The sequence below is a fragment of the Elephantulus edwardii genome, unplaced genomic scaffold, assembly GCF_000299155.1.
Source record: "Elephantulus edwardii isolate Elephantulus edwardi_28Jun2011 unplaced genomic scaffold, EleEdw1.0 scaffold00342, whole genome shotgun sequence".
NCBI lineage: Eukaryota > Metazoa > Chordata > Mammalia > Macroscelidea > Macroscelididae > Elephantulus > Elephantulus edwardii.
This window is the reverse complement of record NW_006400092.1, coordinates 1,529,215-1,545,106: the sequence shown is the minus strand read 5'-3', so window position 1 is coordinate 1,545,106 and position 15,892 is coordinate 1,529,215. Positions and strand designations below refer to the sequence as shown.

Sequence of the window (15,892 nt, the reverse complement as noted above, 5' to 3'; positions counted from 1 at the left end):
ATTCTCACCACTGGACCAATTGGCAGCATCAGGATGGATGGTGAAGAGATTGAGATTGTACACAGCTTTAGTTTGCTTGGCTCCACAGTCAATAGTCTTGGCACCAGTAGCCAGGAAATTAAAAGACATATTGTGATGGGAAAGTCTGCTGTTAGGGACCTCTCCCAAATAGTGAAGAGCAATGGTGTCTCTCTGGAGACTATGGTGCATCGATACAGGCCATGGTCTCTGTTATCACTTGTTATGCGTCAGAGAGCTGGACAATGACCAGGGAGGATAGAAGGAGAATTGATTCTTTTGAGCTTTGGTGTTGGAGAAAAGTATTGAGGGTACTATGGACTGCTAGGAAAACTTTGACAAAGAGCAAGTGTCTGGGCCTGAGTATAACTTTCTAAGGATGCCACACACACTTTCCCTTTGAAGTTATATAGCCAGGGTTAAGGACCTCAGAGAAGCCATGTAGTAAGCCAAGACTGGACTTAGGTCCGATTATGTAAATAAGCCCTAGCTTGTGTTATCTGTTCACAGCAGCCTGGGACTTTAAAGCCCAAATCTTTCCAGTATCAGACTCCTTTCTTACATATCTACATGTTTTAAAAGAGCTCTGTGTATATAGCATGCAGAATGCTGAACACAAGGTCCGATGTTCAAATCCACCAGCTGCTCCAAGAGAAAAAGATATGGAGTCTCCTCCCATAAAAATGAACAGCCTAAGGAGAGCTCTGGTGGCCTAGTGATAAGAAGCTGCACTGCAAGCCCAAAGGCGTGAGGTTCGAATCCACCATAAATTCCACTAGGAGGGGCAATCTCCTCCTGTGCCTATCAGATTCAATTTGACAGTACATAAAAAGAAAAAAAAATCGTACAGCTTTGGAAGCTCAGTGGAAGGTCAGTAAGCACTAGAAACCACTTCACATCACAGGGTTGGTTTGTGGATAAGTGTTTTCCAAATAGCCCCAAGAAGCACATTTTACCATTTAGAGCCTACTTGCTTTGCATACTTAAATGTAACTACACCTATCTGATGTTGTTGTTATTGTTGTTATTATGTGCCGTTGAGTCGCTTGCAACTCATAGTGACCGATGTACAACAGTCCTAAACTCTGCTCTGTCCTGTGCCAATCGCACTGTCTCTAACACACCCATCCCTATTACCCCAATCACTGAATCAATCCATCTCATAGAGGGTCTTCCCCTCCTGCGCTGTCCCTCCACCCTCCCAAGCATGATGTCCCTCTCCAAGGACCGGTCCCTCCTTAAAACATGTCCAAAGTATGTTACATGGAGCCTCAGAATCCTTGCCTCCAAGGAGCAGCCCGGTTTAATTCTTTCCAGGACGAATCTGTTTCCTACACTCAAAAATGACAAGTGTGTGATCACTGTGAATCTGCTTGCAATTATTGTTCCTGCATTAGACTTCCAGGTGGAATGCAAGCTGGAAATAGAATTCCCCATCTGCCCAATGAGGTTTAGATTCATGTTTCTTTTGCGGGATAAATAAAAGCGTTATTTCTTGCTCATTGGTAGTGTACATGCTTTCTTAGAGAGGAAAATGGCAAAAAATTCCAACATGATCAGCCAACAATTCCCAGGGTTTTAAATATAATTCTGCTACAGATAAAGAATGAGGTTGTTTTTTTTTTTTGGTCTTCTCTTTCTTTTGCCCAACTTTATTTTCCACAAGACTTTTTATAACTAAATAGAAATTTCATCTTTTCAACATTTTCTAACCTCGACCTTCTCCTGCTCCCTTTCATTGCTGTGCATGAAACGAGTATCTTGCAGATGGTCTATTATAATACTCAGAGTCTTGGTCATGAAGCTAATATGCTCATGAGTATGTCTCTTCTGTATAAGTACTTACTCTTTTAAGATCTTAGCTTGCATCTCACTCTATGTTAGTAGTTCTGCGTCCCTTTACCCAATTCAGGCCAGGATGCAGTTACTCTGGGGATACACTAGTTGATCCTGGATTACTGCGTAGTGGGAATTGTGGCCTTTAATGGATTGGGGAGGGGCTTGGTTGTTAGTGCAAAGCCAAAATGCTTCAAGTAGTAAGACTAAATGAGAAATATCACTTCAAAGAGTAGCATATCCTCAAAGACTATTTCACAGGCACAATTTCATGAGAAGTCAGGATGATTGCAGTAAACTCTGTTAAATGTCTCTTGCCGCTCTAGCCCACTTTCTGCCACTTGTCATCATCTTAAAGGAAATCTAATCATGTCACTGTACTGTTTTAAAATGGTTCCACTGAGCTTCAATACCTCCAGGATAAAATGAGAACTTCTTTTAAGACTCTTGATGAATCCCTTTCAATTGATCTCTAGTCTCACTCTTTAATATTGTCTTATACACTTTTCGTGTCTTTTCTGCATTCAACTTAGTCTTTGTTGGCATGGGGCAAAATTGGGATGTGTAGGGAGAGGGGGGATTAGTCATGGAGTTGTACAATTTGATGGGTGGGTGGGTAAGGGAAATTGGAAGAATAGTTTCTTGAAAGCAATGAATTCAAATTTTATTAATAAATTAGTATTTTTAAAAAGTTAAAAAATGGGAATACATCTTCTGTACTTATGTATTTTCACTGTAGTAAGAAAAAAAATGGAGTTGAATTTCAAGAGATCAGAAATAAATCAACAAAGTAATTCCTCATTCTGTCTTCCCCATGAAATTCAATGTTAGTAGTATTTGGTTATTGCATTGCTTCTAGCCCACTTCCTAGAGATGAGATTATCAAATTATTTAAACAGATCTGTGCTCACACAGAGGGTAAAGTATTTTTATAATTATTAATAATGAGACAGACAGCCAGTAATGAGCTAGATAGAGCAGAGAGCATGAAAAACAGGGAGCCAGCAGTTCTCCACTGAAAACCCCTATCCCAGCTTCTTTATTCAAAATTATCAGGAAGTAAATTGCAAAGAGAATTCAATGCAAATGAAGCCAAGCTCTTTCTATTGAAAACCTTCCACTTGACTCAGGAAGAAGGTGTCAACAAATGCAATCGAGTTAAATCCTTAAGGATTGCTTTAGTGCCTCAGGGTGAACTCTAGCTTGTACCTTCCCTTCTGCACATCCTTATAGCATTCGGTTTATTACAAATATTTAGTATTGACTTCCCATAGATCTGAGTTCCAAGCTGATACGTTTGGCACAGGATGTACAATAGAGGGACAACATGTGCCTATATTAGGGTGTCTGTGGACATAGCCAGCTCTATTTCTGAGGCTGGAGGCTCTTTGAATCTCATGTGATCATTTGGAGAAGGAATTGTGGTCTCCATGACATTGCCCGGACAAGTGCTATACCACATGTCAGGAGACGTATTGCACTGGGAAAGTCTGCAGTTAGGGTCCTTTCTAAATTACTGAGAAGTAATGATATCAGTTTGAGGACTAAGGTACGTCTGAATAAGGATGACAGAATACGGATCTGAATAAGGATGACAGAAGAAATATTGATTTCTTTGAGCTATGGCATTAGAGAAGAGTGCTGAACATCCCATGGACGGTTGAAGGAACAAACAAATATGTCCTGGAGAGGGTGTAGCCAGAGTGCTCTTTGGAGGCAAAGATGGTGCCTCACATACTTCAGGCATGTTGCTAGGAAGAGCTACTCCTTGGAGAGGGCTTGATGCTTGGAAATGTCGGTGAAGGAGAGGAAGACCTTCAGCCAGGTGAATTGACATAGTGACTGCCACAATTGGCTCTAATGTCTGAGGATGGCACAGTATAGAAAGTGTTCAGATCTGTTGCTGATAGGATCTGTATGGGTTGTACTAGACTCAATAGCACCTAACAACAACAACAACAGCATGACTTTGTCCAATCATAAGTTTCCTAGGGGGGACTCATTTATTTTCTGCATTCTAGAAACAAAGGGAATGAATGAGCCAATCAATTTAAGTTTTAAATAAAGAGGCTTTAAGCAAGAAATTTTGTAGGGTATTATAATTTCTTTTAGTGGCTTAATGATAAAACATTTTTTTCCTAGAAGCACCAAAATATGCAATTTAAATCCGAATTAGTTTCTCCATGGGAGAAAGATGAGAAATCTCCTCCCACTCAATTACTGTCTCTGAAGATAAGCTGAGGGGTCAGCTATGAGTTGGTTCCTCGGTGGAACACAAAACAACACCACATGTCGTACACACACACACACACACACACACACACACACACACACACACACATCTTTTCTTCTCCCTCTGTGTAGCATGACGTTGGGAAAAACTAAAACTAAGCCTGTGATTATTAAGTCAACTAAGCACATGTGTGTCAGAGAAGGGTTGTACTCTGAAGGTATTTCCACATACCTCCTTTTTTAACAGATTTTCATAGATGAAAATGTCATTAATAACTGTTTCAGATGCTGCTTTAGTTTCGTTAAATCCATTTAGATGAAAGTTTACAAATAAAGTTTTTAAAAACATTTAATCATGCATAAGCATTAGTTACCGTTGATTAATGCAATTCCCTTATTACAATATTTAAGTAAAACCTTACCCAAAGTGTTTTCTATGGCAGATTTTTTTGAAAGTAGACTGACAGATCTTTCTAGCAAGGCGTGTTTAAATCTTAGGAAGCACTGGAGTCAGTCAACCATAGACTTTACTTGAGAAAGGAGATCTAGTAGCAGAGTTTGTAGGGATCTGCATTGCTAACCCTCGTTGATGGTTTGAGTCCATTAGCAAATTTTGTACTAGAAGTCAGATTAGATCCTAACTCAGTGAAATTGCTATGCTACTATTCTGCTTTCACGTTAACACAGTTGGCTTCCTGCCTTCTTTTCCTTTCATTTTCTCTTCTATATTGTGCAGTGAGGTAGTCGTCAGAACAGAGCAGGGCAACACCGCATGGTTCAAAATTTGAAAGGGTGTACGCCAGGGATGTGTCCTATCTCCATACCTTTTCAACCTGTATGCAGAGCAGATTATCCGAGAGGCTGGGCTCTATGAGGAGAAGTGTGGCGTCAGGACTGGTGGACGATCTATCAACAATCTGCATTACGCAGATGACACAACCCTGCTCGCTGAAACTGAGGAGGACCTCATGTACTTGCTGCAGAGGGTCAAGGAATGCAGCCTTCAATATGGACTGAGGCTCATTGTCAAGAAGACAAAAATTCTCACCACTGGACCAATCGGTAGCATCAGGATGGATGGCGAAGAGATTGAGATTGTTCACAGCTTCAGTTTGCTCGGCTCCACAGTCAACACTCTTGGCACCAGTAGCCAGGAAATAAAAAAACGTATTGTGATGGGAAAGTCTGTGGTTAGGGACCTCTCTAGAGTACTCAACAGCAATGCTGTCCCTCTGGAGACTAAGGTGCACCTGGTACAGGCCATGGTTTTTGCAATCACTTGTTATGCATCAGAGAGTTGGACAATGACTAGGGAAGATAGAAGGAGAATTGATGCCTTTGAGCTGTGGTGCTGGAGAAGAGTATTGAATATACCATGGACTGCCAAGAAAGCAAACAGATTCATCCTGGAGAGGGTTAAACCAGGCTGCTCCTTGGAGGCAAGGATTCTGGGGCTTTGTCTGACATACTTTGGACATGTTGTAAGGAGAGACAGGTCTTTGGAGAGGGACATCATGCTGGGTAGAGTGGAGGGACAGCGCAGGAGGGGAAGACCCTCTATGAGGTGGATTGATTCAGTGACTGGGGTAATAGGGATGGGTGTGTCAGAGGCAATGAGATTGGCACAGGATAGAGCACGGTTTAGAGCTGTTGTACATAGGGTTGCTATGAGTCGCAAATGACTTGACGGCACATAACAACAACAACAACACAGTATGGAAAAATCCAAACATTCATTGCTGTTGAGTCAATTACAACACAGGGCAAAGTAGAACTGCCTCATAGGATTTTCAAGGTTGTGTATCTTTCAAGAAGCAATTTGCCACATCTTTTCCCCATGGAGCAGGTAGGTTTGAACCACTGACCTTTGGCCTAGCACATGAACACTTAATGACTGCATCACCAAGGCTCCTTTGCTACCACAGTGGTTAACCACTATGCTCTTAACCAAAAACTCAGCGGTTCAAACCTAACAGTGGAAGAGCTATTTGGCAGCCTGATTTTCTAAAGATTTGCAGACTTGGAAGCCCTACAGCATTAATTTTAACCTGGTCTTTCCAATTTTACCTCTGGGCTGAGAATATGAATTTCATTGAATCAGAATTTCCATTTTAACAAGCTTCACAGATGATTTACAGATACCTAGGTGATTCTTTTGTGTATATATGAGATGTTCAGGTGATTCTTACAGATCTTATTTAACCTCTTCATGAAGGCATAAGAATTATCTGAGAACCTTATTAAAACACAGAATCCAATTCAGTAAGTTTGGAATAGAAAGGCAAATCTCAGCAGGGCATCAAACCAGAACGATGTAGTTCAAAACCCTGTGTTACAGGGTTCCTCAGAGTCAGAATCAACTCCAGGACAATGGTGGTGATGGGGAGTTTTTCTCTCTAGTCAATGTCGCCAGCCATTCTACTCATTGTCATGTTTACTCCTCTTGCTTTTGCAAAAATATTTTACCCAGATATACTTTGCATCTTTCTTGTTACTCATACACCCATCAAAACCTATTTTCTTTTTTTTTTTTTGGTGGTAAATATTTCTCAGATTCCTACTACATTACTTTTAATATCCTCAGATTCTGCAATTTGAGTCGGTCTTGAATTGTCCACACTTTTAGACTACATGCTGTAGTAGTTCAATAGATTTAGGTTTTACATAATGTGATTCAGGTAATAATAAGGTTTGGAAGAGGAGTGGCATCCACTTCCTAAACCACATGCTTCTGGAAACTCTATGAACTTTGAGAAACGACGATAGTTATAGAAAGGCTTCAGGCCTTTTGTTCATAGGATCGATATGAGTCGTGCTCGACTTGACAACAATCAGCAACAACAACAACAACAACAAGGTATTATTTCTCCATTGAAGGTACTAGTTACAATGCAAGGAACAAAGTTAGCATAGAATAAGTATATATTAACAAAGCTATGATATTCTTTACAAAGACAGATTTATTTACTAAACTTGTTCCCTATATGTATTACAGAGATTTCATACAAGTCTTTTAAAATAAAGAGTTCTGGTCTGCGAAATTTGGCAAAGCTCTGTTTAAAGAGAAAAATAATGTGAAATAAAACGTATAAAATTTTTTATGGAAACCAATAGAATTTTTTTTAAATAGAGGACCTCAAATACTTCCTTAGTCTGTGTCTATGGAGAGAAGAGAAAAGCAAGCAGGGTGATTTAGGGAGTGCTAAAGGAGCTCTGGTGGCCTAGTGGTAAAAAGCTGCACTGCAATCCCAAAGGTATGTGGTTCAAATCCACCAACTGCTCTGAGAGCAAAGAATGGACAATCTCCTCCTGTGTGATTTACTGTCTCTGAAAACCTACTGGCAGGTCAGCAATGGGTTGGTTCCATCTTGACGGCACACAACATCAACAATAGTAAGGAGTGACTATGCTTCTAACTGGGTTTGAGAAAGGAAATCACACTGGCTATGTATAAGAATTGGATCCATCACATGTTGTTGTTAAGTGCTGTCGAGTCGCAGGCAACTCATAGTGACCCTATGAAGGAGAGCCCTCGACTCTTGGGTGCCTTTCATCCTCTCTCCAGGATCCATCACATACTCACCATAAACAAAATAGAAACTCTTTCTGATAAAGAGTGGAAGCTTCTGGAATTAGAGAAGTGTTCCGGGGAGTTAGTGCCCGTCTCTCCTGGAGTTTCCTTCTCTGATCTCACTTTGTATGAGGAAAATGAAGTCAATTAAAATAATGGCGTAGGTGACTTTGTATTTAGGCAGGATAGCTTTGAGAGCAAAATGAGGACTTGCCATATGGGGAGCAACTTCTCACCTCTTATAGGTGGCACTGCAGTCAATAAAAGCTGCTGCTTCTGGAAGGCACAATGGGAGAAATCTTGAAAACAGAAGCTTCAGAGAGACAGGGTGTCATGGTTTCAACATACCAGGACTATAAACCTAACCATGTCACTAACTGTTTCACAGCAGAAATGTCAGTTTTCCAAGGAAACAGACCAAACATGACCAAGGAAGTTCTGCTATTGATACTTAATCTGTAAAATATCAATAACAATATCCCTTTTAACTTTCAGCATTGTTCCACATAAGGTGCATTTTAAGATACATTCAAAAGTAGCTTTATCCTTCCTATCAAGTTTGGCTTTCAGCTAGTGGGTACCCACACGGGGTCAACATGCATATAAAGAAGTGTTACTTCTGTTTGGGGCCTGTCTACCCTGGCCACGGCCTGATGTTTGTCTGCAATGACGGCAAAGTGTTCCAATTCTGTAAATTCAAACGTCATAAAAACTTTATAAAGAAGCACAATACTTGCAAAGTCAGGTGGACTAAAGCATTTTGGAAAGCAGCGGGTAAAGAACTTACAGTGAGTAATTCATTAGAATTTGGAAAGCATAGAAATGAACCTGCCAAATATCAGTGGGAGCTGTGCAGTAAAACTACTCATGCAATGAAGAGAGTGGAAGAGCTCAAACAGAAAGGCCAAGCTACATTTATAATGAACAGGTTAAAGAAAAAGAAAGAATTACAGAAAGCTCAGGATATCAAAGAACTCAACTAAAACATCCATCCTAGTTGGGCACCTCTTGCAGGCAAAGGAAAGCAACTGGAAGAAAAAACAGTACAGAAATTGCAAAAGGATGTGGTTATGGAAGATGCAAATGAAAATTTTGCCTGTCTGTAACCATTTATATATGTGTATTTAAAAACACCGTCAGAGACTTGGAACTTTTCAATGATTTATTATTTACCTAAAGTTGCTTGTGAAAGATTATTAAAAACATCTTCATTGCTATCTGAAACATCAGATATTATGGCTATTTGTCATTGTTAAATCTTATAGATTTACAGAAATCATGAAAACTCATTTATGATTACAGATGTGAATTATAGTCATAAAAAGGTTTATATTCAGGTGATGGTACTATGTAATAATAAAAATTTGTAAAATAGAAGTTCTCTTTGCAGTAAAATACTTCTTCATGTTAAAAACAACAACAAACCCCCAAACAAAGTGTCATGAGCCTTGAGCCTTAAATAATTACTCATAGACATATTACAAAAGCCAATTACAATTTATTGATTAATTAATTAATTCATAGCAACAATTGCAACTTATCTACAGTGCAATTCATAAATTCATCACAAAATGTTGATTCATTTAATTCATAGCAAGCATCAGTTAATTGCAATTTATCTACATTGCAATTCATAAATTCATCATATGTTTATTTATCAACAGTGGAGAATACTCACTCACCCCAGGATCCCAACTCATCTTCTTTTGCCTCTCATGGTCATTGGTGCAGTCAGGGGACGGGGGTGGTGGTGGTGGTGGTTCTCCGTTAGTTAAGCAGTTTGATACAGCCAGGGTCCATCAGCATGGGCAGAATCCTCCACTATCTCAGTAGCTCATGTCCATTCAGTGTAGGCTAGAGTTCTTGGGTCTGAGAAAAGCTGTTAGATCTTTGGCTCTAAAAAGAGCCTTTGGGTCTTCAGTGTTCAACTCATTGTGAAGCGCAGAGAGTTGCTGGGCACAGCCAGAGTTTTTTCTCCTCTGGCTTCCCCACGTTTACATTATGGGGAGGCAAGCGGGGCATGCTGGGACATGTTGAATACCAATATGGGTTTGACCAATCATGTTCAATACTAGTTGTGTTTCCTTGGCAACATGACAGTAAACAGTCATATCTCCTTATCAAGGGTCCACACCTGTTGTGGTCAGTGGGCCCTAGGCCTCTAAGAGGCCTAATTGGACATACTAACTGTTCAGTATGTTTTCACAAATATTCTTAACATAATTTCTAACAGCAAATTCCTAACATATTTCTTATTTTAATTCTAACATATAATATACAGGTTCTTAACATATTTCTTACTTTATTTCCAATATATAATATAGCAAGTTTTTAATATATTTCTTATTTTAGTTCTAACATATAGTATAGCAAGTTCTTAACATATTTTCTTACTTGAATTCTAAAATATAATATAGCAAGTTCTTAACATATTGTTTTAATTCTCACATTCCAGAACATTTGAATGTCCTAATGTGAAACCTTTACTTAGACCAAGAGGCAGTAGTCAGAACAGAGCAGGGAGACATTGGATGATTCAAAATCAAGAAGGGGGTCCATCAGGGATGCATTTTGTCTTTTTCAATCTGTATGTAGAACAGATCATCTGAGGCGCTGGGCTCTACAAGGAGGAAAGTGGCATCAGGATTGGTGGAAGAATCACCAACAACCTGTGTTATGCAGATAACACAACCATGCTTGCTGAAACGGAGGAAGACCTGAAGCACTTGCTGCAGAAGGTCAAGGACTGCAGTCTTCAATCTGGATTGAAGCTCAACATCAAGAAAACAAAGATTCTCACCACTGGGCCAATTAACAGCATCAGTATGGATGGTGAAGAGACTGAGATAGTTAACAGTTTTAGTTTACTTGGTTCCACAGCCAACACTCTTGGTAACAGCAGCCAGGAAATCAGGAGATGAATTGCATTGGGAAAGTCAGCTGTGAGGGACCTCTCAAGAGTACTGAAGAGCAATGACATCAGGCTGGAGACTAAGGTGCACCTGATCCAGGCTATAGTCTTTGCAATTACATGCTATGCATCTGAGAGTTGGACAGTGAATGGGGATGATAGAAAGAGAATTGATGCCTTTGAGCTGTGGTGCTGGAGAAGAGTGTTGAATATACAATGGACTACTAGGAGAACAAACAGGTCTATCCTGGAGAGGGTGAAGCCAGACTGCTCCTCGGAGTCAAGGATTCTGAAAGTTGGTCTGACATACTTTGGGGATGTTGCAAGGAGGGACTGGTCCTTGGAGAGGGGCATCATGTTTGGGAGAGTGGAGGGACGGCACACGAGAGGAAGACCCTCAATGAGATGGATCAATTCTGTGAGTAGAGTGGTGGGAATGAGCGTTTGAGATGGCAAGTTTGGCATAGGATAGATTGGCATTTAGGGCTCTTGTACATAGGATCACTATGAGTTGCAAGTGACTCGACACATAACAGCAAGAACAACATAGCAAGTTTTTAATGTATTTTCTTTAATTCTAATATATAATGTAGCAAGTTCTTAACATATTATTGATTCTCACACGTAATAGCAAGTTCTTAACATTTTTCTTACTTTAATTCTAATATATAATATAGCAAGTTATTAATGTATTTCTTACTTTAATTCTAACATATAATATAGCAAGTTCTTAACATATTTCTTACTTTAAAATTTACAAGTCACATTCTCTTAGCAACATGGGCAGTAACACATTACATTCCCTTATCTGGATTCACACAGTAGCTTTACAGGCGAGTTATTATCATTTACATTCCTTTTCAAGGGTTTGCACCTCCAGTGGTCAGTGAGGCTCTAGGCCTCAAAGAGGCCCATTTCAGCATGTTAAACAGCTAGTATAATTTTTCCATAAATATTCTTATTTTATACTTAAGCATCAAATTCATTATAATATTTTGTCCACAGCAAACATATTTAATAATGCGTTTGTAGCAAATTACAATTTAAGATATCCCATAATATGTGTTATAGCAAAATTAATTAAACTGCTCATAACACAAAAGTAGCTTTATTATGCTTTTACCACAACTAGTTGGTCACCAGACTGTAAGTGTTGGTGAAAAGCATCACAACATCTGAGTGAAAAATGGGGTTAGACACAAATCAGCATCACCATCTTTAGATAAGGCAATTTGGACAAGTCCACCACTACTGATCACCTGATCTATAGATTTGGTTGAATTAATAAAAGAACCATTGGGGGGACAATAAGATGGAAGTGGCTGTGATGGGGAAAGAGTTCCTTGAAGTGCACTTAGGTCTTGGATAAACTGAAAACTGAATGTGAATGTGGTATCACTATTGACCTTTCCCTATGGAAATCTGAGACCAGCAAGTGCTATGTGATTATCATTGACGGTCACAAGACACAGATTTTATAAAACAACATGATTACAGGGCCATTACAGACAGACTGCTCTGTTCTAATATGGCTGCTGCTGCTGCTGAGTTTGAAGGTGATTATCTCCAGAAAAGGCAGACCTGTAAGCATGCACTCATGGTTTACATACTAGGTGTGGTAATGGTGTTAATGAAATCTCTTTCACTGAGCCGATCTACAGCCTAATGAGCTATGAAGAAATAACTAAGGAAGTCAACACCTGCATTAATTAAGAAAATTAGCTATGACCTTGACTCTGGTTGGAATGGTGGCTGAGGGACTCCATTTTGTAACCAATACATCGTTTTAAAATGTATAAGCCTCTAGAGCAGTAAACTGAAAGCAGTGGGGGAAGGGGGAAAAGAGCCCCCACCCAAACATCAGCCAATCCTGTATTGCCCTGTTTTCACGCCCTTCCTTTGAACCAGCCAATTCTGTATCGCCCTGTTTTCTCGGCCTTTCCCCTTTAGATAGGCGGGACAGCCCAGAATCGAGGCCACACCATTTTCCCTGCTGTATTAGCACGGTTTGAGCGCAGCCCGGATTTGAATCTGAAATAAATTCCCTCTTGCCCTTGCATCAGTGTCGGCTCCTTGGTGACTTGGGGGGAACTGGATTTGGGGCACAACATGGCAACACGGCAGAACCAAGAGTTACATGCCTTGGTTCAAGTGTTGGAAATTCACCTAGGAGGGTTGCAATACCACACTGTTTGGAGTTTTGCCTTATATCCTGCCACCAACTCATTCAACTGACCCGAATGACAAGACTCTAGGTCCATTTCTCCAGGATATTGAAAAGGTTTCTGGTATTGACACTATCACTGTGGGCAGGGCAAAGATTGATGTTCTTTTTTTAAAATAAATGTTAAGATTTTAAGCTTCATTCTCCTAGTGCTCAAGTCAATCCAATACTTGATTGAGGCAAAGATGTGGCATTTTCATGAGCATTAAAGCCAGTCTACATTTCTTGAGTGACACTGATTTTACAAAGGCTAGGAGGGGTGGTGCACAATCTGATGAGGGTGGGGTGAGTAAAGAAAATGGGAAAGATCCGGTGTGGTATAACAATTTATACCAACTTTGTAAGCAAACCAGTATAAAATAAAGAAAAGAAAAAACAAAAGGAGTTGTAACACTAGATATTAAACACAATTCCCTTATGCTAATTATCAAAGATGTTGGTGTTAATAGGTGACAAAGATACTCGGGGGGGGGGAGATAATTAACTGCTCCACAGAAGAAAGAAAGGTAACCTCTTCGCATGCTTTGAAAACCTACTGGAAGACCACCTTCTAGTGGATTCTAGCTGATGGTACATAACAACAACAATAATAACAACAGCAATAACTTTTACTTTTTTTGTCCAATCCAGAAAGTATTATTAGCCTGTCAATTCTTTGGTTTGAATGAGAAGTGACGAAGGAAGCATTCATCCACAGGCAAAACCAGCAAATTTTCTCCTCCTCCAAATCAGCCTCACAAATCTCCTCAGCCCCCAGATCCCTGTTGATTTTACCTCTCCAGCCCTGAAGTAGAAAACATTTGATGGTCAATGTTGATACACTTTGCTATCTTGCCCTGGCTAAAGGCAGTTTGTTTGATGACCATGTCCTCATTCTGCCCATTGGTGGAACTTTCAGCAGAGGTGGTAGAGGAAGTGGAGAAGTATAAGGTGATGTCGAGGCATTTTTGTTTGTTTGTTTTGTTTTAAGTAGTTTTCTTGCAAAGTTCAGTAAACATTGCATTTCACACTTATTCTTCATTCACACTGTGTTTTATATGATCATTTCCATGCATCATGTTTCATAAAATTTATCACCATTGGAACTTACCCATCATTAACCTTTCTTTTCTCTCGGATCCTTCCCCTTTCCTTGCCCCCTCTCTCCACCCACCGGACTGTGCAACCCTGTGGCTTTGCTTTTACCTATAATCACGTCTCTATTTTCCCATTCCTCCCTTGAGTTCCTGTACATGTTTTACTAGTTATCTTTCTATTTTTACAATAATGGTCTTATATAGTATTTGTCCCTATGAGGCATATTAGTTTACTTAGCATAATGCTCTCCAGCCTCTTCCAAGTTGCTCCTGAGTGCTGCATAGTATTCCATTATGTGAATGCACTACAATTTTTCAATCCATTCAGTTGTAGTTGGACATTTGGGCTATTTCCATGTTCTTGCAATGGTGAATAATGCTGCTATGAACATTGGTGTACAAATCTCTGTTTATTTCTTAGTTCTAATTTCCTTGAGGTATATTCCTAGTAGTGGAATGACTCGGTCATATGGAATTTATATGTTCAACTTTTTGAGGAAACGCCAAACTGTCTTCCACAGTAGTCGCACCATTTTACAATACTACCAACAGTATATCGGAGTTTCGACCTCTCCACATCTGAGGCAGTGTTTTAAGACTTACGAGAAATGGTATGTTTTATTTGAGAGACACTTTAAGAGCCATTACCTCCAGCTACAGGTCATTTCTGTGTCACTGAGCTGCTGTGCTACAGATGACATTAAATGCCTTTATTTCCCAGACTCAGGAGCAACAGATAGAGTTGTTAGAAATTTCAGAACACTCTGATAGCAAGCAGATTGCACAGCCAGGAGCAGTATGTTTTTATGTTGAACTTGACACAGGACAGAAGCTTTTCCACAGAATTAAGAATAATTTTCTCTCACAATTTGGAAGAGAGGTCCTGGACAGTGAAACCATCCTTCATATTCCTGACAAGTCTGACTGGAGGCAGTGTCAGATCAGCAGAGAGGAAGAGACCCTGGCATATAGCTTCCAGAAAGACTTAAAGCCCTTTGACTAACCAAAGGGAAAGGCATTTTATGAACTTCACAGGTTTATCAGTCTGCTTTTTAAAAACATCAGTCTCCCAAGGGGACTATTACCCTTCCTTGTTCATGCATTCCCATGGAAACTGCCTGCAGCAGACTGAATAATTTTTGGAAGAAATCACATTTGAGGATGAAACTCTTTTATTTTTTTTAAATTTTATTAATCTTAATGAACACTTACAGAGATTTTGGATTTCCATTCATTCATTGTTGCATTTTCTCCCTGCCCATCCCTCTCCCCTAGTTCGCTCTTCTTTTTGAAAAGGAAAAGAAAAGTTCCTTCATTGATATACAATCTGCCCACCCCCACTCCCTGCCCTGAGTACACTCCATTATGCAATCTTCATTCTGGACTCTTGTCATAACCATAATACCCAATCATATATTGCTTTTAAACTGTTCTCTCCCTCATCTGTCTCAATGTAGTATACATAATTTATCCAATTTTTCTCAGTCTTATCCCAACCCTGAGAACGGGAGAATGAAACTCTTAAAAGTTTGCCTATTATTCCACACCAACTATAAAACTTTGTTTATCAATGTTAAAAAATTGTAAAGGATCAAATAAAATCCAGAAGCTTTTCCATGTTTAAAAAATAAAAAAAAGATATTGGAAAATTTTAGTTGTGTCTCTGCAGTGTGATGATTTTCAATCCTAGCTTTTTAATTGGGGCAACTTATTTAGGACTATTCAAGCTTTAAAGTAACACACACACACACACACACACACACACACACACACACACACAGTGGCAATTTCCATGATTAAGGGTTTAAAATTAGTAACACATTATAACATTCTATACTTAATGCTGAAGATAATAAAAAATATAGTTAGAGCAGTATCTTTTTTTCTATAATTATATTTTATTAATTTTCATAAACATTTACAAAGATTTTGGGTTTCCATTCATTCATTGTTGCACTATTCTCTCTACCCTCCTCCCAGTTTGTTCTTGTCCAAATGCCACAGTGCTTGTCAAAGCCAGTTCT

At 39.4% G+C, this 15,892-nt stretch overlaps 2 pseudogenes; both read left to right on the top strand.

Moving 5' to 3' along the window:
- The first annotated feature begins 8,253 nt into the window (after nt 1-8,253).
- LOC102856172 lies at nt 8,254-8,763 on the top strand (annotated as a pseudogene).
- A 3,333-nt stretch (nt 8,764-12,096) lies between these two features.
- On the top strand, nt 12,097-14,871 carry LOC102855756 (annotated as a pseudogene).
- Nucleotides 14,872-15,892: the final 1,021 nt, after the last annotated feature.